This window comes from Pipra filicauda, unplaced genomic scaffold (genome assembly GCF_003945595.2).
Source record: "Pipra filicauda isolate LSUMZ 115617 unplaced genomic scaffold, ASM394559v2 scaffold5_size6683894_pilon, whole genome shotgun sequence".
In the NCBI taxonomy this organism is placed as follows: domain Eukaryota; kingdom Metazoa; phylum Chordata; class Aves; order Passeriformes; family Pipridae; genus Pipra; species Pipra filicauda.
The window spans coordinates 4,102,811-4,125,744 of NW_024104754.1; positions in this window are offsets into that span (position 1 = coordinate 4,102,811).

The following is a 22,934-nucleotide window of genomic DNA, read 5'->3' on the forward strand; positions in this document are numbered from 1 at the left end:
TCCCGGCAGCGGCCGCGGCCGCGTCGGGAAATTCGTCCGCCCTTAGCCCCGTCGCCCGAGCCCCGATGCCGCGGCCCGCGGGCGGCCCCTGCTCGGGGTGTTCCCGGTGGGTGCGGGAGCCCCGTGCTCGGTGAGCTCGGCGCTGGAGCAGGGGGACGGCCGGGACGGCAGGACCTAGAGGGACAGCAGAGCTCCGGGATCAGCCCCGTGTGCGCTGGGCCGGGGAACCCGAGCGAGCCGCCGGACCGGCCGAAACAGAAATCAGGAGGTCTGGGTCTCGGCACACACGAGTTGTTGGGAATTGGTAGCTCCGGGCGAGGTCCCTCTCAGAGCAGCTATGTCACTGGTCCTGATAACATTTTGTCAACCTTTTGGCTTTTCCAGCTCTTATATATGCAACACGTATTAACAGCACCACATCCACCAACACGTCCTACTCCTCAGGTGTAATAGAAAGCACGTGCCAGAACACGCCTAAAAGTAGGGGGGACGCTTTAGAGCGGACAAGCCAGGATCCCTACCCCAGTGTCAGATGCCAAATAACTGGAGAGTCTTATCTTAAAGCACCTGTTGGTATTTAGTAAATGACATTATTCAGAGAGCTAGCTGAATTCCCCTTGAAAATATAAGCAGCAGTCAAATAGTTAATCAATTCAGTGCACTGAATACAGCTTTGAAAAGGGTCTGACCACTGCCATTGTGTATGTAGCCTGGGTGACAGTATATGTCAGTATATACCTTTCAGATGATCCTTTGGTCATTTCTTGAGCCCATTTTTGAGGCTACTTTCAAAGATCTAATAGAGCCAAACAGAGTGGAATTAGGACACTACTTATTCCTTTGCAGGTGCTCTGCAGGTCTCTAACGCTGGTGCACTGGGCCTGCTTTGGGTACGCACAACAACACAGCTGTTGGTGCACCTGGCAATTTAAACACAGCTGCAGTGAAAATCTCATTTTCAGTTTTGCCCTTCAAGGTACAAAAGTGTGATTTTATAACTTAAAAAATTGCACAAGTGTATAAATTTGATAAATCTCTAGTAATTAAATTCCTTGCACCTTCATGTTGGAGGTGGATGTCTACCCAAAGATTCCCTTGGAAGAGAAAAGAAATTTAAGATTTCTTATATGCATATATGGTAACTGTACTAGATATAGTGGGAGCCTTCCACAGAGCCACTAAACATCTTACAGAGGTCTAAGCAGAAGATGTGCTGAATGAGGTAGGTATATTGAAGTAGCTGTTATGATGCTATGGCTTTGATTCCATGGAGGTAGAATGCATGGCGACAATGAATCATTTGCAATGGCGAACAAGCAGGAAAATTTAAAGTATATTCCCGCATATTATTTTTGTAGTACCACTTTATTCTGTGGTCTAAAAGTGAACCCAACTGAACCCAACGGAAAGGACTCTTGTTGGAGATTCTGGAGAAACTGAAGCAGGCTGTCACAAGTTAAAAAACCTTTTGCTGCCAGCTCCTTGCAAAACATGTTTTTATTAAGTACCAGCATTTGACTTTTTCAGTTTTATAAAAGAAACAGTAAGCAGACCACGTTAGCACAAAATGAGTAATACACAATGTAAGTTCCTGAAAAATTGTCCTGAAGCTATAAGTGTCTTTTCTACATGCTTTATTTATTAAAAAGCAAAATAAAAGCAAGCATGAATCTGAGGTGTTAGGTTGTATCGTAGTGCAGAAATAGTATGCAAAGCCGAGTAGCTTCCTTGAAGCCTGGATGAAAAAAAAAAAAAAGGCAAGGACACTTCCTGGTCAGGCCAGATAAAAGAACATTGACTATATATTTCATTTGTGTTCCTTGCTTAATTTCTTTTTTCCTTTCCGTGTGCTCAGGCAGACCAGCACTTAATTTTTAATCAGAAGGCAGCCATCCAAAAATCAGCTTAATAAAAATACCGCATCTCACTGCATTATCCTGCCCTACACCACTGAGGAACGAGGTGTATTGTGCTGAGAACTTTCTGAAACAAAGTACCCACAATACTTGTGCAATATTGTTAATTTTTTTCATTAGGCAACCTGAAATACCTGAAAACACAGGTTTGTTTGTTAGTTGCCCTTTATAGATTTTTGTGTAGTAAAGTTTTGAAGAAAACGTTTTGAAGAAAAAGTTTGAAAAAAACATCTTTCTAATCCTGGAGATTATGTGGGGTATAGTAACATCTCCGTATCATATACATAGAGGAATATGGCCCTACAGGTAATGCTTTAGTCTCTGCTTGTAAATATAAACTTTTGACCAAGCAAGAAAAATCCAAAATGCATTTCAATTTGGTGTATTCCTGTTGGTATACATTCATTTACCTTATAAAACGTACATACCTAGTCTATATGTATTGACAGTCATTATTGCAATATTAAAGCTTATATGCAAATGAGATAGATATAATTTTCAGGAAATTCAAAGTAGATGAAACAGTACATTCAAGAACAACCTATGGTGGTACTTTACAAAGAGTATAGAGAACTTTTTATTGCTTTAGACTTTTTGTTAATTGTAAAATTTAGAAAAGTATTAATTTGATTATCAGAATTTTTCTGATATATTTTCATGTTCTTTTTAAAGTAATGTATGTGCTTAGCATTTTATTTTATATTGGGATAATTTTGAAACTTCATAGTGCCACCTACTGCTGAAAATAAACTTTTTTAAAACCTTGCTAGTTTGGATACATTCAAATAAAAGGGCAATGGAAGAAAACATCCGTTGGAATAACAACTTTCCAGCTTCTGAAAAATGTCAGAAACAAGTGCTGACTTGTTTCTGTCAATTTCAGTCACTGAATTCTTGAACTTTCAACCAGTGACTAATGGGAAGTGACTCTGAGGATCTGGGATTTTGACTAAAGTTTCTTTGATGTTACATTTTTAATAAGGAATTTAATTCTAAAATTTATCCCTGTGATGTCACTAGAAAAACTTTGGTGAAAGGAATTAGTGAAACAAAATTTATTTTTCACTCAGTGGTAAGGTGACATCCTCTGTTTTACAGAGAGCTCTGCAGGAGATGTAGACCAAGCGCCCCAGAATCTGGATTACATGTGACACAAGCTCTGTTCCCTTCTTACATCTCAAAGTCATAGGATGGACCAGAGATCCTTGCTTAGTTGTTGGCATAAGGTGGTATGTTCTCATCTATGATGGCTGGAATTCATCTTCTCTAACCCTTACCATCTAAAAGTTAGATGAGGTTAACATACAGTCTAAAGTACAGTAAATGGTTCTTTCTTCTCTTCATGGAGAAAACCCTGTCTCTAATACTAGAGTACTAGTAACCAAATACCCACAACCTTTCCCCACATCCCAGATGTTAAGTATTGGTTATGATCTCATTCCCAGGAACAGTGGAAATACAAGAAGTGGTAAGACTTTGTACATGAACATGGACAAGTAAAATATAGACCCTTAATCTTTCTGAGGAAAGTTCAATTTTAAATTTGACTCAGAGGAATCAGGAACGGTTTATCTTCTGCTGCTACTTGTCTCATCCTGCAGAATCAACTGACATTGATATGCTTTGAATGCATGATTGTCAGAGTTTCTACCTTGTTCTGGCTGAATGACAACCTCAGAAATTAATTTCCTTTCAAGTTGAAAAATTCTTGAGAACAATGGATTAAGACAGATAAAAGATAACACAGGGATGTTTTAGCTATTGCTGAGCAGTGCTTGCACAGTGTCACGGCCTTCTCTGTTTCTCAGGCTTCCCTGACAGGGAGCTGGCTGGGGGTGCACAAGGACTTGGGAGGGGACACAGCTAGACAGTTGATCCCAACTGACCACAGGGATATTCCAGACCATATGATGTCATGCTCAGTATATGGAGCTGGGAGAAGAAGGAAGGAAGGGAGGACATTTGGAGTGATGGTGTTTCTCCTCCCAAGTCACCATTACATGTAATGAAACACGGCTTTCCTGAAGATGGCTGAACAGCTGCCTGCCGATGGGAAGCAGTGAATGAATTCTTTGTTCTGCTTTGTTTGTGTGCACAGCTTTTGCTTTCCCTATTAAAATGTCTTTATCTCAACCCACAGATTTTCTCACTTTTACCCTTCTAATTATCTCCCCGATCCCAGTGGGGGTAAGTGGACATGTGGCTGTGTGGGGCTGAGCTGCCCACAGTCCTTTTTGGTGCCCAACTTGGGGCTTAAAGGGTTTGAGGTAACAACAGGTTTGACTGGAGTTTGCTAGACTGAACTTATATCTGTTAGTGCTATTTAGCTATTAATTTGCAAGGTGCTGTCCTTGTCATGGGGCTTGCCCTGCTGTGCATTAATCTAGTGCTTGTTAGTGCCTTTTTTTCTGGCTCTTGCTGTTTGCTGTAGGGCTTATCATCTTACCCAGCTGTGCCTGGGAGCATTTTGATAACAGACATGGCAATGTGCCCAGGCTGGTTCATGGCCTGGGCATCACTACTGTTTCTGTGCTGCTGGGCTGGACAGGCTGCAGCTCCAGTGTCAGTTTGAATTGAAGGGATTTGACCTGTGGATAAGTGCAGGAGCAGGACAACCTGTAGTATTCATGGCTGTGGATAAGACCATGTTAGAGCAGATGTGTCTGTGGCCATGGATATGTCTATACCACAGCAGGGTGTACCCTGTGGTGATTGTGGCCTGGGGATAAGGACACACTGGAGAAGAAACACCTCGAAGCATCTGGAGCCATGGATAAGTCCACAACACAGCAGGTACACCCCTGAAGAGACTGTGGCCCATGAGTAAGTCCACACTGGAGCAGATCCACCCCTAAGGGACTGGGGTCTGTGGATAAGTTCACACTGGAGCAGAGGCAAGGGTAAGAGTATACTGTGGTGTCCAAAGGAACCAGAGACGGAAACTATAATGTATATACCTCTAAATTGTTATAAACTATGATCTGAGTTGCATGTTATAGCAGGAACCACTACCAGTGGAGAACAAGGCTTACAAGAAGTGGAGCATGTGCAGCAGTGACCCAACCTGAGCTGGCTTTGGTGCCCAGTAATTCCACACAACACACCACCTCTCCTGTCCTGAGTGACCACCAGAACAGCTGGAGTCCAACATCTTGGACTAATGAACTCAATGGGCATTTCATGAACATTTTATGGACATTTTACAGGGGTGGTTCATAGACTGAGGAAATTATATCTGTGTCTACATCAAAGGATGAGAAAGGGGAAGGTGCTTAATGAGGATCTGTTGGATAGAGTGGGATCTGAGCAGGATGTAAATGGTATGGAATAAGGTGTGGAGATTGTACTGGCTTTGACTGGGATAGAGTTTATTTTCTTCACAGTAGCTTTTATGGTGCTGTGCTTTGGATTTGTGATGAAAACAGTGTTGATAAAACACTAATGTTTGTGACTCCCATGTGATAACAGTAGTCTGTGACCCTTCTCTCTATTACCTGTCTAAATATTTAAAACCAAAAGCAAACAGGCAGTGACTAGGGACGCTCTTCTGAAAGGAGTAGGGGAAGTTCTTCGCAACAGTTCTGTGTTGCTTGTCTACCCCACATTCTTGCTTTCCTTTAAAGGCCTTGCCAAAGACCTCTAGTGCCTACTTCTTTTTTGAGGGCAGTTACAATCCACCCAGTCCTTCCCTCTTGATTCACTCACTACGGACTATGGACTTCTAGTGTTAATGTGTGTCAGCCTAAATACTTAAAAGCAATGCCCACTGTGTCCCAGAAAACTAGAAAGGTTGAAAATGTGATTCTTCCATCACAGAAAAAGACACAAACTCAAATCACAGTTGCCAAGAAAATGAATAAGCTATTTGGTGATAACATGTGCAACAAAATAGCATCATAAAAGTGAAATTATTTAAAGTACCATTCGAATCACACAGTCATCATTGATTTAGTTTCCAATTATATAGAGGTAATTGTATTAACAACCTGCCTTTCAGTTTGGTGGGAAAACAATTGAAACTTTTAATGTCCTGGCATCTGCAGATAATAAATAATACGAGCTGTGCTCCTAACCCAACTAGAATCCTAAATCTTTTTTTACCCAGGGCATACTACAATATCTATATGTCTGATGGAAGATACTTCTATGACCTTCTGGAACCAAGACAAATCTGGAATAAGTCTAGAATAGAGTAACTAGAATTAAATATTAAAATAATTTCAAATAGATGAAAGAGCTTGTTCCAGAATTAATGACCCTGTATATATAACTATTTAAATTACAGGTTAAATTGTGTGAATAGAAATGTTTGCAGCCTGCATTGCACTGGATATATTGGGAAGAGTTTTAAAAGACATAGTTTTGTGATTCTGCTGAAGCCAGACTACCTATAAATAAACATACTACAGAGAGTCTAAAGTGCATCATGTGCTTTAGAATCACAGAATCGCAGAATTAACCAGGATAGAAAAGACCTCTGAGATCATCAAGTCCAACCTTTGACCTGACACCACCTTGTTTACTAGACCATGGCACTAAGTGCCACATCCAGTCTCTTCTTAAACACCTCCAGGGACGGTGACTCCACCACCTCCCTGGGCAGCCCATTCCAATGCCCAGTCACTCTCTGTAAAGACCTTCTTCCTAATGTCTAACCTAAACCTCCACTGGCAGAACACCATGTTTGGTACGCTCTTGAACTCCCCACCATCCTCTAAGTGTTGGAATACAGTTATGCCATAGCTGAGCTGACACAGATCCTGCATGTCTTTCCCTTTAAACTGTCAAGCACTCCCAGGAGCTCTAACAGCCTAGACATTTCTCAAATGCACACTATAATTGCTCATGGATTTTTTTTTTGTTGCCCCTTCCATACCCAAAAAATCCAGAAAGTATGAAAGCAAGAATAATACTGAGGTCTGTTTGACTTCCATTTTCTGATGCAAGATAACACAAGCATTGGGTAGAATATCTGTCCTATCAAAGTATTTTAGCAGTATCTATACAAATAGAACTCATAGCTGAAACTGCTTTTAATCTATGATACATTCATAATCTCTTCTAGGAAATACCTTCCTTATCTTCTAACTCCTCATTCTGTATGTTCTCTGCTGTAACAAAAGTGTTTGCTAAACAGAGGAGACCCCAAGTTACTTACTGTTCTGATTTTCAAAGTGAATGGGACAAGATGGCTGCTTTACTGCCCCTTATTTTTTCTTGCCTTCTTTTTTTTTTGACATTTTCATCCTGGTAGTCCCATGACATGAGAATATAATATATTGTTTACTCCTTCAGCCTCTTGTCATGCCCCATGTATTTTGCAGCAGGCAGTTTGTCCTCACCATGTTTAAAATCCAAGCAACCTGCTGTGTCTATTCACACAGTTCTGTGAGAGTTCATACACGTGGGTGGGATGCTCTGCGTCTCCTTCACAGGGCTGTCATGCAGGCAGCCTGCTGGCTCTGTCCTGATCTGTCTGGGGGTGCTAACTTCAGGAGTGATCAGGGTTGTGAGGATGGGATCAGGCAGGAGGGCAGACACCCAGGCTGTGTCAGAATGCTTGTGCAGCCTCACTACTGGCCAGGCAGCAGAGCCAACACCTTGGCCAAGTTTACAGCCTGGCTTCCAGTGTCAATAGGTCCTCTATGTCTCAGTATGAAGGCAAGAGTCAGCAGTGCAGAAACCCAGAAGTCCTCATGTTTCTGTTGGTATTTTGCCTGGGTTTTTTTAGGTTTTTTTTTTTCCCCATCTTGCATCTCTTTCTCCTCTTCTAAATACATCGTTATGTACATGGTGTTGCCACCCATTAGCTTCGTTCCTCATCTTGTCCCCATTGGTGTGTGATAGTGAGAGGCTAACATATAGGCCTAGGGAGGAACAATGACTGTATTTGAACAGAAAGCAATGTCAAACAGTCGCTGTGATCCTCAGCACTGCTCTGGAGGAGCAGTGTCCTTACTTTTTATCTAAACATGTGGTAGAAACAAACCTCTGGGAGTGAGTTTCTGAGAAAACAAAACATAAGCTGGATTCTCAGAATATAAATGCAACTCTCATTTTTATGCACTCTTTTGGGACCTGCTCAGCGGCAGCAGCAGCTAACAAAGCAGTGTTGGTATCTCTGGCAGCCTGATAACCCTTTTTTTCTACTTTGTATTTTTAAGTACCTTGTTCCAGAAAAAGTCATCCATTATGAGTTCCCCTTATTCACCCTTAAAGTTTTGGACAAGTTAAACATATACACATATTTCCAAATAAATCTGACCTCCAGTCACTGATTGTTCTCCTGGCTTTTTTTCAGAACTCTTTCTCATTTATTTTTTGTCTTTTTGACAGTGTTGTGGATAGAACTGAATATTTTAGGCCAAAATGAAAAAGAAAATTACTTAACTTGGTGCTGTTACAGCTCATGGGGAGTCCAAAATGACATTGCTCTTTTGCCTTGCCATATCCTGCATCTAGTTGCCAGGGGAGGAGAAGGACAATCCCATCACTCTCTTTTTCAGTTCATATTTTTCAGGCTATTTCTTCCATAGAAGTATTATTTGGATTATTTGTTCACTATTTATCAATTTGCCTTATTCTAGATCAAAACCATTACTTTCGAGTGCAACGTTTCTTTACACCCCATCTATAATCCTTTTTTCATTGGTATTTGCAGCTTTTTGAGATGTACAGTTGTAAATGTCAGCAGCATTCTGAAGTTTACTTTATTATCCTGATGAAAATAATTAAAAAAAAAAAATCAGCCCTCACACCCATATCTATCACACCCCAAACATCTCCTCACAGTTCAATATATCATATGTCTTTGCAACATTGTATTGAGGTTCCCAGTATATACCAGAGTTTCCAGCATACTGTAAGGGTGTTTGAGAGGGAGAAGCCTATATGGGAGCTGGAGCAGCAGTTTGGTAGCTGGCAGAACGAGGCAGCTGGGCTGTAAGCAGCCTGAGAGAGCTTCCCAGGGAAATGGCTTGCTGTTGGCAGCGTGTCAGTAGTAGCAGCAGCAGGACATAAGGAAGCAGAAGACCAGACAGAACTGCATTTGTGACTGGCAGAAGACTTGTGTCAAATGGTCCCAACATGACCCACCCCGACCAATCCCAATCCTCATTTGGGATTCAGCTGTAGGGCTGATAAGGTTGCCACTGTTAAGAGGTAATTGTGCTTAAGGGAGTTGCCCTGTTTGTTCCTAGAAAGCCATAAAACAGTGGCATTACTTCTGCAGACCCTGTGTTACGTGAGCAGCCTGGTAACCAGAACCTGCAAAGCATCCTGCCTCCAACACCTACAGCACTGGGCACGGAGCTGGGCAGTCACTGCCTGCTGTCAGGGGACGGGTGTCCACAGCAACTCACGGCTTCCCCAGCAAAGCCAGCTTGAATTAATTTTTCAAGTTAAATCTTTACAAAATATGACTTGAAACCTTTAAAAAAATATACTACATCTGCTGACTTCTCTTCAGCCATTCCTTTTATAAATCTGTCTGAACAAATCACTCAAATTTACACAGTAAGATTTTTTTAATTAGACCTTAGTGTTTGTTGATTGTAGCCCTAGAACCTTCCAGATGTTGAGCAATCACTGTGCAATGTTTCTAGTACTGCTCACTAGGAACAGAAATTATGCTTAAGAGAGACTGATGCCAAGAACCACTCCTTTTTCTTGTGAAAATGTGGTTAATACATGTTTCTCAGTTCCCCACATCTATTGTGATGGTAATTTCTGTTGTAATTGCAGTAAGTGTATCACACGTACTCCAGAAACTATAGCAGAATGCAGCTAGTATACCAGTGCAGGAAACATAAATGGTTGCCTGTATTCATTCGCAATTTCTTAATCAATTGATTAAGAATCTGATTTTCAATCAAGCTCTCTGCTTGCAGGGTCACAAAAGCTTTTTTTCCTAGTGTGCAGTGTGTGTTACATTAGCTCACAGACTGTTTGCAAGTGCAACAAAAGCTGGAGGTGTGTTGCTTGGTGGAAACAAGTCCACTGAATGTGTATGTTTTTGCTTAGGTGAGTTGATAACTCCAGTAGCCTGGAGTAGCCCCCATCCTATAATCAGTGATATTCAGGACCTCTGCAAGTCTTAATAGGTTATTATGCAAACTTAACAAAAATGAGAACTTTTCAGAACGAGATTTTTGCTGCAGTTCATACATGCAATTTTTTTCTCTGCTAATACAGACAGTTACTTGGCTGTATTAGTTGGCTAGCTTTGACAAACTTAATTCCTGGGACTCTGCCTGACTTCTTTTCAAAATTTGAAGCTGTTTTTAAGGAGACTCAGCGAGAAAACACAGCACAGTGAATTTCACTAACTCTGGCTGGCTTATAATGGAAGGTCTGTAGTTACCCCCAGGCATGAATTTGATTACATTAATAGTAAAAAATACAAAATAAATCACATGTTTTAATTCTAAATTACATTGTTTGATGTAATAAGAACTTCCCTACCAGATAAAATCTAAATTAGTCGTCTTCCAATAGTAATTCCCAGATGTCTCTGAAAAAATTGCCCTATTCTTCAACCTCCTTTCACCCCTCTGCAACTATAATGGATAATTATGTAACAGCTCGACTGTAGGGGAAGTTATTTTCTAACCTCAGGCTGGTGGTTGATTTATGCCTTGAACTGTGAACATTTGTATCCATTACGAATTTTTATCGGGTCCAATCTAATTCCCTGTACAAATGTATGAATATGTATGTATAACCTTTTCCTGAATCCTGCTAAGTGCTTGGCTTCAAAGATACCATTTGCTAGCATGTTTCACAGGAGTACTACTTTTGCCAATTTTAAATTTTGCTTTCATTATTAACATCAGTGTTTGCTTGAGGCATGTATCAGTGGTAGTGATAACCACCAATATCCTTTTCCCCAGTAAGTCCCTGCTCTGAACACCTCTGAAGCCCCAGCTGGAGCCTGTGTGCCTCTGCTGGACCACAAGGTAGCACTCTCCAGTCTGCTGACATTTCCTGCTCCATCCCCCCATAGTCCAGACCTCACCTTTTACATTATGGGTTGATGACAGGCAGAGGGATGATGCTTGCAGCAAATGAAAAGGTTAAAGTGTCTCTAGGACTACTATCAGTCTGCTGCACTGCGACTTTCTGAATTTGCAAGGGTCATTACAATTTAATGTCAAAGGAAGGGTTTATTTTGGGGAGAAGAAGTTGTTTTGGACTATGGGAAAGAAATGAATTTTGATTTGTGTGGGGTCAGGTCAAAGAGGTGCTTTTGTAAAACACTGGGGAGGAAGGGCTTAATCTTGGGATGGCCTGTTACAGCTACATTCTCTTGCAAAAAAATGGTAAATTATTTCGATTTGTGGGAAATTGGTTATACGTGGTAAAAGAGGATTGGATTAGGAATGATTCTGAATAGAAAAGTAAGAACTATTTTACTTAAAGAAGGGATTTCACTAATGTTTATATGAGCTGACTACTGCCATAAAACAAATAGTTGGGGTTTGATTAGAGGGAAAAGAAGATGGAACAGACTGTAGGGAAGACCATGAAAAGAAAAGAAAATATCTTCCTTTCTCCTCTCAGCTCTGGACATTACTAGTGTTATCTGCATTCACAGAAATCTCAAATGCAGGTAATTTCCAGGATAGTCAAAGGGAAGAGGAAACTTTGCAAGTCAAATATTGAATAAGCACAACTTCAATAGTCCCTGTATGAAAAGTTTGAGTGTGAGTTGTGAATTCTCGTAACGCACTCTCAGTAAGGAACTATTACAGGACTGGAAAAGTTAATTTATGATAAACAGGGATATATGCAAAGCCAAAAGAAATACGTGGGGTGGTTACAACAGACAGTTGGCAATAATTTCATACAGAGAACTTTGGTGATCATACTTAGTATAGAGCATCTGTGGATTTAGCTGTAAAGCTTCAAGCGTGGTGTAAATTCTTTAGTTCGGGGGTGAGTTCTGAGACAAGGTCTCTTGTTGGTTCACTTAAATATATAATGAACAGCTCTGAAGCTTTTATTTGGATTAAAATTTCCCTGGAACTCAAGGTAATTTAGATTTGAGGTCTTGGCTCTGGTCCCTTCCCAGCTTGTACTCAATATAAATTACTGTCCTAGAACTATGACATGTTCAATTTATCCTCCATTTCAGATGGTTGAAAAGTGCATGCATAATTCTGTGCATGCCACACTTTCTGTAATCTACTGTGACAAATAGACCAAATGACTAAAACTGCCAGGTAATACACTTTATTTTAGTCACGAACCCACACCCAGCCTTAGTTTAAATACCAGGCATTTGAATTATTTGATTTGAATCAATGCCAAATTCAATCTTATGCAAACTCAGAAAGAGAGAGGGAAAAGAAGTCTTGGTATTAACCCAGTGATTTATGCGTGGGAACATAAAGCAATAACAAGCAGCAATTGATCCAATTGTAATGACAGGAGTGGACCACCATGAAAAATTTGACAACTTTTCGTTGGAGCTACTGTGACTGACGGGTTGGGAAGGGAGATATTTTTTCACACAGATAATGACTACAAGAAAAGTAGACTCAGGGACCAGAATTCCCAGAATTCCACCTTCTATGAGAAACACTGGTCAAGGTCTATATGCCATGCTCCACTGACACTGACGTGAGGATCTCCATTGCACAGTACAATAGAGGATGAAAAATATTCCCATTCTGGAGATAAAAAGAGAAAATACTTATTATCACACCTGTCTGAGAGAAATATATATTTTTTCATTATCTAATTCCAAATAACTATATCAAATCAAGAGCTGTATCCAGAAATTATGAACCCTGATGTTGAGTTTTGGTCTCCTGGGTCAGTCTGACTTGCCCATTAGTGCCATGAGCTTAGGTACAGGGAGGCAATGTCACCTGAACGTTCCCCAGGGAGAAAGCAGGACTGCCTAGAATTCTGTCAGCATTAGGCACCCCACAGGGATAGTGACTTCTAGGATTATTTTATACTCTGAAATATTACTATTTTTCCTAGGGCTATTTTTACTATGTTAGCAAGGCCATGTTTGCATAACCAATAGCAGAAAGACAGACAACTTTTCAGCTACACTTACTATTCCAATATTCAACTCAACCCAACAAAAGAGACTGCAGTTTTCTTTGCCCACTGGTACCCAGGGAGGCTCTGAGTGAACTTTCTCAGAAATTACACACAGAAAGGTCCAACTCCTTGTAGCTCTTTAAGCAAGTTTCTCCTCAGCCACAGACCTATCCTCTAACTTGATGCCTCTCAGTGGATGTTTTTTTTTCTGAATTGTCGTGCCAAACAGTTGTTTGCTGTGTTAGTTTTTTCCCAGAAAGGCACCTGTTCAATTTTAGATACTGTTCAGCCTGTTCCACGTCAGTGGTCTGCACTACTCCTCTGAGAGCCCTGAGCTTTTCAAATATTTCAGGATGCCAGCTCTCTTATGTGCTTTTCCCCAGCAGCCAATTTTGCTCGGAAGCTCTTACAACTGAGCCAACTTCCATTCCTTCATAAAGGGATACCCTCTTGTTATTGCAATTCAGGAGTTCCATAAGAGACTTTTAATGTCTCCAGAGTGTTGTTGTATACAATAAAATCTTGAATTAAGCTTTACGTAACACTTGTTCATGCAATACTCATTTATTGGCAAATTGCATTTGTTTCTGCTGTTGACAAATACTTTTAGGTCTGCTGTTGACAAATACTTTTAAGTTTATCTCTCATAGCAAAATTACATGACCAGATTAATATAGGCCTGAATAAAATGTTATGTGCTCAGTTTGAGTAGCATCTCCAAGCCTGAATCACTAGAATGTACACTGCCATCTTGTGTTCTGAAGTTCTAGATAATATAAAAATGCACACTCTACATACAGCTTTTCACAAAATAGGAGTTGGCTATATGAGTGGAATCTGCAAGGTTATCAAAAGATGTTTTCTGTAATTTTCTTTTCTTTCTTATAAAATTTAAAATAGCAAGTTTGACTGGTAACTCTGAATTCATCTGTTCTAAGAATCTGTTCCTTTTAGTTAGTGATTTGTGGGTAACCCAATTAATAATAATTCAAAAAAAAAAAGACTGCAGAGAAAATTCTGCTACAGCCAAGCCATTATCTTTTTTTTCCCAATAATAAGGTCCAGTATGGACTCCAAGGTATAGCTCTGTTGCAAGGCAGCCTCTGAGCTGGCGTGGAGTTGCCAGAGGAGTTGTATGGCAAAGGCTTCTCCTCTGCAAAAAGGGGGTATGATAGAAAAGAGTGAGGACTTGGTTTTTTAGCTGGAATCTCTCCCTTTGGAGCAACTATAGACTGAGCATAACTACATCATTGCTGAGGCTGTTCCAGCACGCACCAGAGGACTGGTCACTTGCTTGCAAGAGGACCTAAAGTGATATTTACTTGCAAAATGAAGAAAGTGAATCTAGCATCTCTGGTCCACAGTGTTTATTCAAAATTGGATTAAAAAAACCCCAAACAATGGCTGATCTTGGTGGATGAAATAAGTACTGCATGCTCTTCCTCTAAAAATGGTCATTCCTTCTTAACATGCTAATCAAATAAGTATTTTTGTACCTGCATACTTCCAATTGCTTTCACTGTATATCAGTATTTAGCTCTGCCTTTTTATTATGTTTTTATTAATTTTAGCTTCTTTCTTTGATTGTTTAATATTGCAAATGTGTAGGAGCACTCTCAAACAGAGTTAGGAACAATGGCTCTATAAAACTCCAAAGGATTTATTCCATGCAGCTGTTGTTGCCTGAAACAAGCAAGATAGGGAAAAGGGTGCCAAAAATCAAATACTAAGCTTAAAGACACCTGGGGCAGGGCAGGAAATAGTAAAAGCATATCAAGGTAACAGATGCCAAGGTAGAATGGCAGAGAACATTAGCAGGGGAGAGAAGCACACTCAGCCTTACTCTTTCAGAAGTTTCCCTCAGGTTAGTTGCTTTCCATGCCAGAAACTTTTCTTTCCACCTGTCTGGCATTTGTTAGCCCACTTGCACATACTTTTGTACATGAACTTACAGTATTATTTGCCGTCTCTGAAAGGCAAACACTTGTGGCACCCATTATTGTCCGGTGCAGGGAGACCTTCTGTCTCCCAAGGTTATTTTTTAATGCCTTACATGCATAATATACCATGACACAGAGTTTAAGCAACCTCCCTTTCTTGTGAAATCAGCAGTTAGAATGATTTGAAAGGGCTTTTGCTTCTGTAACAATACTTGTATAATACTTTAGTGCTTTTTAAACTTGTCTTCAAAAAGTAACGTGTGTATTGCAGTCTGGTTGCATAACCTCCTGTTCAGTAAGAGGAGAACACTAAAACTGTTTGCACAACACATTGCAGTCAATGTTTAAGTAATGCGAAAAGCTTACTTAAAAAGGGCTTTGTCATTTCAAAATCTGGAATGCTTTGCTAAGATTGTTAATGCTATTTTATTTACTTGATCTGCCCCTAAGATTCATGCCAGCTTTTTTAGTTTTCTAGAAGAGAGTGATACTTTCTTAATTTATATTCTTCGCTGTGTTATTATCCAAGAGATTTTCAGACAGAAAAAGCTAACTGGCTACATATGAGGAATAATAAAACAGTAACTCAAATCATTATAGAATTTATGTAAAATAAAGCAGGAAACTGTTTTCTGTAATCTCTGTTCTACTGTAACCTCTGAGGGGGTGTACATGTACCTCTCTGGTGATTGAATAACACTGGCTGTAATAGTTACAGCAAAAGCAGAAGAGGGAAAACTACTGCAAACAGAGCAGGTCTGGGATGAGAACTGATGTCTTTTGTGTCCTCAGTTCCTGGAGATGTCAGCTGACAAAGCCTGTGACTGATCAGTCTAAGCCTCTCAAGCACCCCATGCTCCAGCTTTTGAACATCTGCCAACAGTTGCCATACCGTGTTAGACTGCATAATGTCCTAGCAATGGATGAAAGTTTGTTGTTTCCATCCCCAGTTTGTTTTCCATTAGCTAGTTCATTTGGTCATTGTGGGACCTTTACGGATGCAAGAAGATGCCTGTCCATCAGCCTGCCCATGCTGGTAACTACCTACTGTCTACAAGTTAATGGTGGGAGACAAACCACTAGGGATAGTTCTAAGCACGTGAGTTGCACCTATGCCCTCTGGATGAGTTACAGTATGTTACAGCAGCACCATGTCTGAGCTGCTGGGTTAATCCTGAATGTAAATTTTGGAGAAAGTACTAGCTCAAGTTTAGACTTTCACATTCCCATCTAGGGGTATCCTCTGACCACCTAAAGTCACAGGCATTAGGCAAAATTGCAACCACTGGGCACAGCTGAGTCCAGCTAAACCACCAGTGCTCTTGGGAATATCAAAGAACTTCCAGAGAAAGGAAAGCATCAGTGAATGGCAGATAGAGTTCCATTGAACAAAACTTCAAAGCATTTATTTATGTTTTCTCCTGTAATTAAGCTCAATATTTCTAAGCTTTTCCAGGGATACAAAGCCTACCACTTTTGTTATTGCAGCCTTTGGCACTCCTGGTAGAAATAAATTACCCGGAGGAGGAGGAGGAGGAAGAGGAGTAAAATCCCTGGAGCACAGGCTAAACTTCCCAGAGGCCTTGCATGTATTTTACTACTCAAGGATACTTGTCCGAATAAAAAGAAGATCCACCACAGAGCACAAAATAACAAGCCTTAAATTTAAAGTTTCATAGGCTTTTGGTTTATGTTTTAGCCTTTCCTTTAAAGTGTCCATCTGCAGGGTTATAAATGATAGTGAGAAAGCCTCTGCTTAGGTTTATTTTGTGTTAGCAAGAACAGTTGGCCATCTGCTGGGTAAAAGGAAGGCTGTGCTTAGGTGCATTTGGAAGCAAAGGTCACAAACAGCACATTCTAGTCCTTTGCCAATGACACATTTAGGCTGGGTCAGATCAGGAAATGCCTTGTTAATCCACCCTGCTTAGTTTACCAGCTCTCCTTAGATTAGAACTCAGTATTGTGCAATTTCAAATGGCTTTCACATAGAGATGCTGTCTATGTAAGATTTTTGCTGTCCCCATATGTGGTAGGTCAAATGAGATGATGTCACCAGGTCTCAGGGTACAGCTTCAGCCTCTGTGTTCCAGGATATGAGGCAGGGATGTCTGCAGTAGGTGAGGACTCTAGGACCCACTGCTGACCCTGTCTGGCCTATGCTGGGACTACCTGCAGGGATTTGCAGGGTTGAGGACACTGCAACAAAACTTGCTACAGAGGCACTGAATCGACTCAGCTCATCACAGGTCAGCACTCCAGAAGTCTGAGAGATGCTTGAGCAGCTGGGCTGCTGTCTCTGGAGTCTTGCTCCATCACTTAGTACATTTTGAAGAGTCCTAGGAGCAAGTACAAGGTAAGATGGAGTGAGATATGAAGGGCTGACAGGGCAAAAAAATAAAAAATTGGAAATATTTTCTTTTAATCCAGTCAAAACATAACTGACTGAAAACTCAAGAAAGATTGACAAGGCTCAAGTGTGACTGTTTTAACACAGCCAACAGTGCCATACAAGTCAAGTAAGAGCTACGGAATGCAGGAGCACTTGGCAATTCTGGGATACATGTTATCACCAGGAAAATGAATCTCAGGCAAATAATTTTCCCTTTTTAATTTTTAATGCTTTTTAGAAGCTGGTTAGAAGCTGCAATGAAGTCTGTTTAGAACTATAACAAAATGTTTAGAAAATACTTGGCTGATATATAAATACACACTTTAGTTGACTACAAAATAATTGCTAAAAAGCTTTCTGTAAAAGCCACTGAAGATCCAAACCCAGTGCTTTCTGCTCTGAGAGTTGGAGAGTTTGAATGATGTACTGAGCAATAAATGAGGAGTTTAAACAACTTACTGGGGGAATAAGACAGAAATGATCTCTAGCCATTTAAGGAAAAATTCAAACACAGGAGAAAAACTCAAATTATGGACTCAAAACCAGGCATTTTAGATCTGTCTTTCTTACTTTCCTGTGTACCAGGAGTCTTATCCTCTCCATTCCAGCTGAAAGTTGGTATTCTAATAGGAGTAAGGCAGTTTTAATGCTCTTGGCCCGAGCTGCCTTGTACCAAAATGTCCAAGGTAAGTGCTACCATTGTCACAGCAAGACAATTGTCCTGACAATCCCTCTGCTGAATTTATTATCGTGGGTTTATTCTTCCTTCAGTCACAAGGTTGTACTATTTTCCTTAACTGCCCTCTTAAAACTAATGCATACACTGGCCAGGAGGGAGTGCTCTAGCAGGGGAGCCAACACTATTATCCCAAAGTCTTGATGTTCCAGCAAGCTTGGGAATGATTGCCCTGAGGTTTCTCACCAAGCTGCTTTCAGCTCACAAGAGCATGAGGAATCACTCAGTACCTCTTTTTATGCCTAGTCATTAGGTATATTTACAGTAGTACTTTCTCCATCAAAGCCTGGCACTACTTTCTTTGCCCTCACTTTCTATTTTACAACTGTTCTTTTGCCTCTAAACTTCCAGTGCTGCAGTGCCGAGGAGCCATGAACACAAGGACAGCTTGTTTTTTCACTTCTCAACACACAAAGAATGTTGTGTTAAACAGAAAATAAATTCTGTTTCTCTCTCATTTGAAAATGCCTACCTTCCTCAGTGACATCATTGCATGTAATGGAGCAGTAAGCTGGTCCCCTATCAAACAAAGCAAGCAGCAGAGATTAATTATCTCACAAATATTTTGGAGAATCAAGCAGTTCACCCATTTGTGCTGCTCCATTTCCCGTGTTTTCAGCTGAAAGAGCAGGCTGCTGTCTAAATTGATGGCATCCTTTTCAGCTGAGACCAGCTTAATCTATTTTGTGTTCTTCAAAAAAGGAGCTGCCTTTGTTGTCCCTTTTATGCGCCACATTTCTCTATTGAAACAAAGCACTGGTGAACAGCATTGGCCTGACAGTGCCCGGGACTGGAGTCCTCAGGTCTGGCAAGGCAGCAGCAGTAGGAGCATTTAAGGTGTCCTGCTGGTACAAATTCCACAGGATAAACTGATGCCAGTTTTTAGTTGTATATACTTAAACTTGTACAAGGAGAAAATCAAATGTGCAGACGAATTCAAATCACATCATCATCAGGAAGGAAACAACATTTTAAAAAGTCAAAATCAACAAATAACCAGTATTTCTGAAAATGAAAAGGAGAGAGACTACCAGGCTGCCTGCTAGTGACTCCCACTATTCAGTCTGCTCTAGCCGTGCTTGGTTACTTATAGGCAAGGTTGCTTTTTAGTGGTTCCTACGCATGACTGTCCACTTCACCCTTCTCTGGGAGGGTCTCTCTCCTCACAAAGACAGTTTAGCTGCCTCTGGAGCAGCTGCTGAACTGCTCCAGTTTACAGCCTTGCATATTCAGATAAATTGCCACTCATTTCTCTTAATATACTGTGCTGTAATTTGAAAAATGCTGAAAATTAACCCTTTTTACCAGCATTTCTTGTGCTAAAACTGTGTTTTAAAAACTGCAACAGATTTGCATCTGAGCAGAAATATTGCTTTTACTCTTACAAATATTCTGTTCAGCTGCCTCTGACTGCCCCAGCCTAAATTAGAGTTGAATCAACATTTGTTTTGTTTCACATAATGACAGAATTAGCTACATTTGTTCAAACTTCCTTGATTTACTACCTGATCTCATTATTTAGACTTCAGTATGTCTCTTCCTTCTGTTTTTTCTTTCTCAGATGGGGTGAAACTGAAGAACTTAGATTCAGTTCCAAGGAAAAGGAGAATGAGGTATGTCAGCTGCGTGCTTCTGCCCCAAACAAAATGCAAATGGTATAGTACTGGCATAATGATAATTTATCTGCATGTAAACTATTAAATCACTCCCTTTCTGCTGTGGCTGGCCACCAGTGCGACACCACACGGTGGATGGTGCTCACCAGCCTGTGGTTAAATTCCCTGTTCACAGCTCTGTGACGCTGGTTCCTCTTTTGCTGACTGTGATTTCCTCCTTCCTGTTTCTCTGTTCCTTGAGGAACAGCAGAGGTACAATACAAATATGGTACAAGGACAGAGAACATCTTATGTTCATGGCATTGGCAGTCTCCTGTTGAAGCTTTCTGTGGCACAAGCTCAAAAAAGCCACTGCTGAATGTTCAATTTGCCTCCATTGTGTGCCATGTAATTGGGTGCTCAATCCCCCCTTGGCACAGCACAGGAAGAGACTATTAAATGCCTAATATCACCATGTGTTTTTGTTTACACTCTGCCTGATTCTCATCTAATCTTTTCTCATCATCTTTGAATGTATTCTTGAAGGTCTTCATTCTGAAAAATGAATTGTGTTTGTCCACTCTAGCTTTTCTAAGCTGTTCAGGTTACCTTATTGACTGCAAGCTGAAATAGTTGATCATCTTTTATACTTTCTCTCTTTAACAGGGCAGAGCTGACTACCATGTTCAAAAACTTCTGCAGTTTTTGTATGTTTAAAGAGAGAACATGCTGCCCACTAACCTTTTCCATATAAAAAAGGTCAGCTTCAAGTTAGAGATCTCTAAATAGGAGGTTTCAGTCGTGATCCATACTCTGAAGGCTTTTTTCATCTTTTTCCTAGTTTCACTCCTATCCTTGTGTAATCTTTCAAATCCAGGCTGACCCCGCCACTGGCTTGAGGTCCTGCAGGTTTCTCCCTAGCTCTAAGACCTGGGCCTTTCTTCTTCTGTGGCATGGCGCTGAGGCTGCCTATAAGATGAGCTCATAAGCTGGTAGTGTATGGATGAATTGGTGAATGGAGGCAGTGCCTTTTCCCCATGGTCTGACGCTATAAAAATGGCACAATGCCTAAGTAGGCCTTAGAGAAATTGGCTACTTCAGAAAAACATCTTGGCCCACTCAAATATCAACAAAACTCCTCCCAGAGCATGAATTACTTGGTGTTGAATGACATGTGTGTAGGCTTTCTTTTTTTTTTTTTATCCTCTGGTGAAAAAATGACTAATCAAAGGTTATTGAAAGGGCTTATGCCTTCCCCCCTTTTGTTGCCTAAACAGCTGCTTCTGAGTTCATGATTCAGCTGTGGATGTCCCACACCCATCCTTTACCCAGGGTAGCCAAAACCCCACCTCTTCTGTAGGTGGGGTTTTTGTTCAGGGGTACAGAGCAAAAAGGTGTGCTAATACATTAGTGTCAATCACATCTGAATAGCAGCTGAACTGGAGAAAGCGAGGACATCTGAAACACCCCTTATTCAAGCAGGTGTTTCCTTCTGTTTAAACCTTGCAACTCAATGAAGAGTCTTGAAAAAAATAGTTTCTACTTTTCCATTTTTCAAGGAAGCAAAGGATTTTTTATGTTCATTTTCTCAGCTGCTAGTCATACAATACTGTTCTTCTGTTGCCCTCAGAAGCAGTGAGGTGAAGCAAGAATTATAACTCAAAGCTGTGCTACTATAAAGTGAAAAATAAACAAAAAAAATCCCACAACTTTTTTTCTGCTACTTACTCAGTAAAGAAAAAGCGCAGGTGTTTACTACAGCACTGCAATTCCTGCCAGCTTCCGCTGGAACTGGGAACTTTCTCATGTTTCAATAAAATTTCTTTGAAATGTTTCAAAATTCTTTTTACAGTTTAAGCTGAACACAGTACTCTACCTTCTCTTCTAGATGCATGTATGGTTGCTATTTCAGCCGCTTGTAAGTTGCTGTATCCCATCAATTAATTTTCCACATCTGATACCTACATCTCAAGGGCTCTCATGCTACATTAGGTAATTCTCAAAATCTGTTGCAGAACTTCATTCAAGGCAAGAAGATTTATCAGAAGAGTCTTTTCTTTCCACAACCTGTGTACGGGTTGCCCAAGAGTGTAGTGTTGGTCTTGAGCAGCAAGTTCCCTCTGTAGTCTCCCATGGAACCAATGCATAATAGAGCTCTGAGACACTTTGTCATGAAGACCTCTCTGAAAGTTTAAAGCACTTTGGCCACTTTATTTTGTATTACACTGTAAACTGTCTTTAAACTAATATGCCAGTGTTAAGAATTCTGGAAATGAGTGTCTTTGATGACATGAGGAGTATTACATTGATCTGGCATCTCACTCATTCTTGCAGATGCACTCGGGTATGTGGGAAGGACAGCTCATGGAACGACAAATGCTGCTGCTTTGGCTCAACAATGCATAGACTACTTCCAACTACCACCTTATAGATCTGCTGGTAATTTTACTGACATCATCTAGTTCTCTTTGGTATCACAACCATATTACTTTTGTGTTTCCTAAGTTTTCTTCTGAGCACTCTTATTTATCAGATAGGCTTTATATGATTAAATTAGACATATTTTTTGAAAATATGCTAGTGGTTCACTTCAGGAGAGTGAGAAACAGCAACCTCACAATCCAAGAGCACACTATGTTACTGCTGCTTTTTGTGAAGATTGCCATCATTCCAAGGGAGCCAGGGATTGCATGCAGAGCACTGATAGGAACTCAGCATTCTTACTGTAAGAAAAGACCCCTCTTGCGCAAAAACAAGGTGTCACCTTTGCTTTGCGTAAGACAAGGGCTCTCTATGGTTTCCAAACCATACCACCATGTCTCTACCATTCCGAGTTAAATCTCCACCCACACACATACCTAAAAATTAATTGGGAACTTTTTTGAAATTAAGTTGTGAGATGGTGACAAATATTGCTTATCAGATATTAGTTGAATTCAATTTTTCACTGGGAATCTCTATGACTAGGATCAAATAAATGAGCAATGGTCTCGTCATTGTTCCGTACAAGTGATTGTGATACAAAGAAACATTTTAGGAAAATCTGAAGCCCAGTTTAGCAGATTTAGTATTTATTTGCCAGCATTCAGCAATGGGGAAAGTTTTAGATAACTGTGACGTAAAGTCCCCCCAGCTATATGCAGAACTTCAGTAAACAGTGTGAATGGAAACTCAGCCGAGATCCGTGTTTGTTCCCTGCAGACTGCCTCCACAGCATCAGACAGCTAAATGTGGATATGCATCAGTTAATCCAGAAAGTTGTATACAAATTATTCACAGGGGGCAAATTTAACTCCATAA